At 51.1% G+C, this 7,600-nt stretch overlaps 1 long non-coding RNA gene across 3 annotated transcripts; it reads left to right on the top strand.

Moving 5' to 3' along the window:
- The first annotated feature begins 627 nt into the window (after positions 1–627).
- LOC132476036 (uncharacterized) lies at positions 628–7,249 on the top strand. 3 transcript variants are annotated; one of them, XR_009530109.1, is made up of 4 exons: positions 628–964; positions 1,370–1,425; positions 4,074–4,237; positions 4,403–7,249. It is a non-coding gene; the product is annotated as an uncharacterized LOC132476036 (long non-coding RNA). The 3 variants fall into 3 exon arrangements; XR_009530107.1 differs by lacking the exon at positions 1,370–1,425; XR_009530108.1 differs by lacking the exon at positions 628–964 and having other exon boundaries at positions 1,254–1,425.
- Positions 7,250–7,600: the final 351 nt, after the last annotated feature.

Below are 7,600 nucleotides of genomic sequence, written 5' to 3'. Positions count from 1 at the left end.
CTTGGTGACAGCCCGGGGCAGAATGAAAGACACCATTCTCTATGCTCAGGGCTTGCACACTCTCCTGTTCTTTGCTTAGCACACTCTCTTCTGTGTCCTCCTAGTAGCTTCTGTGCCCTTTCCCGTGGTACTTAGCCCATTGCTCTCTGTGCCTGCATCCTAGTTTGTCCATGCTTCTGTTACGACACCAATCACACGCCCACAGTAATAGTAACAGCAATAATGACAGTTGGTAACTGTTGGGCGCCTTACGTAGTGCCAGGCACCGTGCCAAGCGCCTCGCCGGCAGAACCTCACTGAACCCTCCCCCCCTCCCTCTGAGGTCCGCATCTCACAGATGGGGAGATAGACCCCTGTTCAAGCCCACCTGGCTACCTGGTTCTGGAGTCTGTGCTCTTAACAGCCATGGTTTTGCTTGTGACCACCACCCCCGCAAGGGAAAGAGCCAGGCTTATCCCCACCTTCGTGTACCCATGAGCTGGCAGGGTGCCTGGCACCAAGTGGGCAGCTAACGAACGCCAGAAGATATAAAATCACATTCCATCGTGCTGATGTACCAAGATGCATTAAACCGTTTCCCCTTTGCCGCGGTGACTGCTTCCGGACATCTCTCCTCGGTCTGCCTTATTTTCTTTGGGTCGGATCCTGGGAGCGGGAAGTCTGGGCCCGAGGATGTGGCGCTTCCTCGCGCCGCCACGTCATCCTCCCCGTCCTGCCGCCGCCAGCGCGGGGCTGGCCAGGTTCTGGGCGGCCCGCAGGCCCTTCTCACCTGGACTGGGCTATAGCGCCGTGCCCGCCGCGGGCCTCCGACCCTGACCTTGGCCGGCGAGGCCGCTTCTAGCTGCGCCCCCTCCCTCCCGGCTGCGCGGGCAGCGGGATCCCGCCTCGGGGAGGGGACCAGACTCCCGGCATCCCCGTCCGACCGCTCCTCCGGCTCCGGCCTCCTTATTTGGAAGCTCGCGAGGTGGGGAGAGAGGAGGGTGGAGGGAGGCAGCTCCGGGAGAAAAATGTAGGGCGCAGGGGGGCGGGGAGACGGGGCAGGGGTGGCCCTGAGGGTGGTGGTGGGGCGTGGATAAGCCTTCAGTCCCTCTTCCCATCGCTTCGGGGCTGGGGCGCAGCAGCTCCCGGGTGTCTGCGGACCTTCCCTCCGCATCCTCGGCTTACAGAGGGAGAGGCAAACTCTGCCCTAGCCTGGGGTTGGAGCTCTTCCGGCCTGAGCAGCGAGGGCTGGGTGGGGTGGGGGTGAGGAGGGCTGGCAGGGGGATGCTGGGCCCCTCACCCTCCCAGCTGGACCCCCTCCTGCCTTCTCTCTTCCCCTTTCATCTCCTTCCACATCTTCTTCTGGCATTTCCGCTCCACCTGAAAATAGAAGGCCAGAGGCACCTCCTGGGCCACAGCCGCCCAGGTGAGACCAGAGACATGTAGGTAAGCACAGAGACACCCAGTTTAACCCACATGCCTAGTTAAGGGTGTCCTAACCAGCTGAGACCAATCTAATTGCCTGTATGTTTTAGGGTTGCCAGATAAACTCCAGGATGCCCAGTTAAGTCTGAATTTCAGATGGGCAATGCATAATATCTTTAGTACAGATTTACCCCATGCAGTATTTAATATAAGTATGCCCCCAATATTGCATGGGACACACTTATACACTCAAAAACTATTCATTGTTCACCTGAAATTCAAATTGAACTAGGCATCTAGTTTTTGATTGAACTAGGTATTTATTTGCTGAATCTGGCAACCCTAGTGTATTTCCCTTTTCCTGAATTTTAACCCTCAGAATTTTGCCCCCTTCCCCCCACCCCAAACAGCCTCTTTTTTCACCTTCTCAGTGGAGGGTGGGCTTCTCCTAGACCCAGGTGCTTTCTAGTTTTCCTCCTCCCCTGGTTTTTATTTACTTTAGCAAAGTCACACTGGGTCTCAATTTCAAAGTCTTTGATGTTATTACCAGAGACTGGGGTTGAGGCAGCCTAAGCTTTAGGAGGGTTTCTTCAGGACACTGGGAGGAAATTAAACCTCGGAAAATATGCTTGACATTTTTTTTTCCTTCTATAAAGAACGTCTGAGGGTCGGGCTCCTTTATGGTCACGGGAGCATGAACAGTGGAGTTGAGGCCAAACCCCTTATTTCTCAAGCCTCCACCAGCTGCAGCCCCAGCCAATGAGTGATTTATCTCCAGCTGCACTGGCGGCTTTCTCAGGGTTTCCATCCTCAGCTGAAGTCACTCAGGGAGGCCCCGAACTTGCAGGCTCACAGGGATCTGAGAAATCGGCTAGACCGGGGCTTCCCAAACAGTTCTGTGCACACGAATTCCCTAGGGGGGCTTTCACCAGACCCAGCACCCAGGCTCGTTAACTCAGGATCTCTGGAGGTGGACCCATACATCATGATTTAGAAAAAACTCCCGGAGAATTCTGTTTTGAGACCCAGTGAACCGGAGCAGTGCTTCTCTGGCTGGCGGGAGCTGATGCGTAAATACCCCAGCTCCTTTTCTCTCAGTTGGGATGACTCTGAGGCACATGCCCCTCTGCTGTTGGTCACCTCCTTCCTGGGTGGCCCAGTTGCCCACAGCAGTAGCTGGCTCTGTAAAACGCCCTTTACTGGCTTCTTCACTTCCAGGTGCTTTTGGTTGCCACCAACAGAAACCAGGTTTGGGCTCTGGCTTCGGTTTCTCTTTAGTTCTCTGATCTGCCCTCTTTTGTAGGTCAACTGCATTCTCGGCTGGCTTCCCTCATTTTCCGAGCCTGCACCCTCTAGATTGTCTCTGCATTCCCGAATTTCTATCTCATTATAACTGGATCACCTCTGCACTGCTCCCCACAGCATTCCCTGGGAATTCTTTTGCTAAATGACTTCAGTGTGGGTTATTTGTACCAGCCGCTACACAATGGGGCTGGGACTTACTGAAATTGGCTTTTACCCCAGGGTGGGGTCAGACACACAATCTGCCATGCGGCTGCCATGCGGTTGGGGGGCGGGGGCTGGGGGAAGAGGACGTTTAGGAGCAATCACAAGGCTGAAAGAAGGGTGACATGCAAAGGAAGGGGGAGGTGTGATGGCAGGGCAGAGGGTTTGTAGGAGCCCCAAGCCTCCTAAGTTGATTGTCAGACAAGGTCTACAGCTCTGAGGCTCTCAAACTGTTGTATCAGCTCCTGGAAAAGTTAGTCTTTCCACTGTGGGAGGAGTTGTCTGTTGGCTTGGCTGTGTCTACGGGAGGGTCCTCCAGAACAGATCCTGGGACAAGGACTCGTGTGCCTGTGATTTATTAAGGAAATTCTCCCAGGAGGAACTTCGAGGGGAGTGAAGGAAGCAGGTCAGGATAGGGGGAAGGCCAAGCCAGGGGTGATCTCAGGCAAAGTCCCAAGGGAGGGAGGTGTCAGCCTGGTCCTTAGGAGCTCTGGAGGGTGAGGGCTACTCAGGGTGATCTTGATTCAAAGCAAGAGGGCCGGACTTCTGTTCCCATTTAGTCCTTCACCAAGAATGACAGGTGTGGGGTGAGTGTGGCAGCAGAAGGTAAAGTTCTAGGTGCTTCAGGCTCACTGTCTCCAAGCAAGGAAGCTCCAGTAGCCTGAGGGTAGCCCTCCAAAGATGAGCCCCAAGTGCACTCTTGGGAAAGCAAAAGCACTTTTGAGCTGGCCGGGGTCAGGGACACACAGTGCTAAAAGGTGACCTGAGGGGATGGGTGGAGCCCTGGCATTGCCCACTCCAGGCCGAGGTGGCCCAGTCAGCTGGGTCCACACATCAGCTCTCACGCATAAACCAGGGTCTCAAGCTCTGACCCGTAGACCCAGCTCTCAGGTGCATTTTGTTTAGTCCACACTGAACTGACCTGCCAGTGCCTTAAAGCTCCACGATTAGTTGCCACCATTTAAATCTCAGGCGATTTTTACACGAAAAATCCAGATCTCTAGGTCAGATTTGTTAACGGAGGCCCACACTTCACGTGCCACGATTGGTGGATGGCACAGAGCCTGCCCATCCTGAGCAATTTTACCTGGTGACCCTGATGCCACCGCCCCCACTGCTCTCTATTATGCCCCAAACACATGCACTATAATTTTTCTTAATAGGAGAGTGAAGAGGAAAGATATTGTACTCACATCTCTAAAGTGGAGGAAAATACACGGCCCAAGGATGGTTAATGTGGACACAAGATGTGTCTGCGTCTGAAGACGACAGCCCAAGATGCCATTAGGAAGCCCCCGTCATGGTGTCTGCTGGGCCCACCGGGCATGTGAGTTTACCCCTCCTGCCATGAGCTTTGTGCTCCCACCAGACTCTTCCTTTTCCACCAAGATCCAGCTGCTCGGCTGCCCCTCCCCCCGAGCTCACTGTGTTAAAAGCAGCTGTTTTTCCCCTTCCAGTGCTCCAAGTGCTGATTTCATTTCTTTCCCGACAGAAGTTTGGAGCCAGGAGGGAAATGGTTTGGCAGGAAATCAACAAGCAATGGGAGGAAGAAGACAGCGTGGGGAAAGCAGATGCCGGGCAGAGGTCTGGGCTGAGGGGTCTGAGCGGGGAGACTGGGCCAGTCTCGGAAGACCCCCAGGGGCAGGAAGCCCCCGGAGTCCAGGTGGGGCGGTGGCCTCTGTGGAATTTGCTTGGTGTCCTCAGAGTTGCTCTCAACAACTTCAGCTGGGGTGGATCCCGGAGAGTTCTTTTTCCCCATAACTTTTTCTCTCCGGTGTAGCTGGACAGAGGGTAAGACAAGCCGCGGGGAGAAGGAGGGGGACCCCGGGGGCCCACGGCAGACGGGGGACGTTTGAGCACGTGTGTGGTACGTCAACAGTGCTGGGTGAGCGAGGAGACTTGAGGGGTGATGAGATGTACAGGATGACCAGAGACTAGAAAGCTGTAGTCTTTGTAGGCAGTCGAGGCTCAGGACCAGTGGCCCCTGGGAAGCCCAGTCCCCCTCCCCAGGGCCTCACATAGTCCCCTCACCGCCACCCCAGCCGACCCCTACTTCTTCCCGAAGTCGCCCTCCCCTCCCAACCCAGCTAAGCCAACATCTTTGACTGAGCTCTGCAAAAATTCCTTTCCCCTTAACTATGCCATAAAAGGGCTGAAAATTTCCAAAAGGAACACTTAAACGTAGAGGGGAAACCTGGGCGCAGAGAAGCGGGTGAGGTTACAGAGTGCAGACCTCTGAGTCCAACTTGACCACATCTGGTGGGAGGGCGGCATGGTGAGCCTGGTGCAGGAGCTGCCTGTTCCTTGGAATTCCTTGACTCAGCCCAGCCTGTGTGGAGGCCAGTGGACACAGGCCAACGGCTGGACGGAAATGTGGCTGGTGGGGGAGGCCGGGCGCTGCTTCCAGCCTGGCGGGCCTCAGTGTTTCTCAGAGGCTGCTGGGCCCAGGTCCTCGGCTGGGAAGGGGCTCTCCGCACCCCACCTCACCCTGGGCTGAGCCAGGCCCCTCTCTCAGCAGCACCTCCACCTCCTTGAGTCTTGTCCCAGCCCTGTCTCCTTTCATGAGGAAGGCCCCAATTTCCTTCTCAGCTCTTCTCCTGGAGGTTACTGGCTCTCGGCTCAGGACAGCCCACCGCCCCTCTCCACACACACCCAACCTCTCTCTGCCTGTCCAGTTTGACAAAAGCACATTCATTGGGTTCCAGGCTGGCTCCACCCTGGAGCTGCCATGGTGCACCGGGCCCTCCAGTGGGTCTGCACAGACTCCCTGAGGCTCCCCAGTTCCAAGCCTGCATCACTTTTGGGGTCCCCTTGGAGTTTGGTTTCTTTCCTTTTTCTTTTAAAGTCTGACAATTTTTAAAAAATATTTATTTTTTTATTTGGCTGCGCTGGATCTTAGTTGTGGTACAGGGGATCTTTGTGCCATGTGCGGGCTCTTAGTTGTGGCAGGCAGGATCTAGTTCCCTGACTGGGAATTGAACCTGGGCCCTCTGCACTGGGAGCACAGGGTCTTAACCACTGGACCACCAGCGAAGACCTGGAGTTTGGTTTCCGACTTGAAGGATTGAACTCATTCAAGAGGAAGACATGGCTGATCTACTGAAGTGTAAAGGCTTTAAAAATATGTTATTTTTCAAAATAGGTAATACATCTGCATATTAATATAATCACACATGAAACATAAGTGGCTTTCATCCCTCTATCCCTTACCTGTCTCTAGAGGAAACCACTACCTGTGCATCTTCCAGAGATAGTCCATGCAAGCATATATATATATGTATATTTTATGCAAGGTATGTATAAATGTATAATATATACATGTATATATTATATGCAAGGCATGAGCACGTGCATGCAGACACACACACACACACACACACACACACACACAGAGTCAACCCTCCATATCTGCAGTTTCCACGTCTATGGATTCAACCAATCATGAATCAAAAATATTCCAAAAAGAAAATTCCAGAAAGTTCCAAAAAGCAAAACTTGAATTTGCTGTGTGGGCCAACATTATAAGTAATCTAGACATGATTTAAAGTATACAGGAGGATGTGGGTGGGTCATATGCAAATACTACACCCTTTTATATAAGGGACTTGAGCATCTGCAGATTTTGGTGTAACCTGGAGGTGGAGAGTGGGGCCTGGACCCAATCCCGCTGTGGATACCGAGGAGCAGTGACTGTATATAAATTCATTTAGTATATTTTGGAGATAGGTTGATATGCGCATAGAAAGTGCTTCTTCATTTAAAAAATGGCTGCTTGGTATCCCTTGTAGGATTGTACATTTGTTTAACCAATTCTTTATTGCCAGGCACTTGGGTTGCTCCCAATCTCGCTGTCTCACTAAGCCGCAGTGAGCGTCTTTATCTTCTTAACTAGACTGCTTGGCATGAGTGCCTGTGTGTCTGTGGGATGAATCCTGGCAGTGGTATCGCTTGGCCAAAAGATATGTGCATTTTTAATTTTTATAAATATTGTCAAAACGCCCTCTAGAGCGACTGTACTGATTTTTTAACTCCCGTCAACATATTTGAGAGCATCTATTTCTCTACATCCTCACCAACCCAGAATGCTGTCAAATTTTTTGATGTTTGCCAGTCCAGGAGCTAAAAGTAATTGGTATGTAATAGTCATCATAATCCCCGCTTCTTTATACAAGTATGGTTAAGCATCTTCTCATATATTTAAAAGAGCTTTAGATCCATTTTTATGAGCTCTGCTCTATCCTTTGCCATCTGTTTTTATTGGGTTGTTGGTCTTTTTCTTATCGATGTCTAGAAGTGCTTTATCTATTAAGGGAATTGACCTTTGCCAACCCCCATGTTGTAAATACTCTTTGTATTTTGTTGTTTGTCTTTGGACATTTGAATTAAAATTGTTTTAATGTAATTAAATTTATTACGTTAAAAAATGCCTTCCAGGTTTTGTGTTATACTAAGATAATCCCACTCTGAGATTATTTTTAAAAATTATTCCATTTTTCCTAACGCTTATAGGGTTTCAGTTTTAATGTTTAAATTTCTGATCCATCTGGAATTTATTTATTTATTTATTTATTTATTGAAGTGTAGTTATACAATATTATGTTAGTGTCAGGTGTACAACATAGTGATTTGACAATCAGACACATTATGAAATGATCACAATAATAATTCTATTAACCATCTGTCACCATAC

The sequence above is a fragment of the Mesoplodon densirostris genome, chromosome 16, assembly GCF_025265405.1.
Source record: "Mesoplodon densirostris isolate mMesDen1 chromosome 16, mMesDen1 primary haplotype, whole genome shotgun sequence".
Lineage (NCBI taxonomy): Eukaryota > Metazoa > Chordata > Mammalia > Artiodactyla > Ziphiidae > Mesoplodon > Mesoplodon densirostris.
Note: the sequence above shows the minus strand (reverse complement) of the source record. Positions and strands in the feature narration are given on the sequence as shown.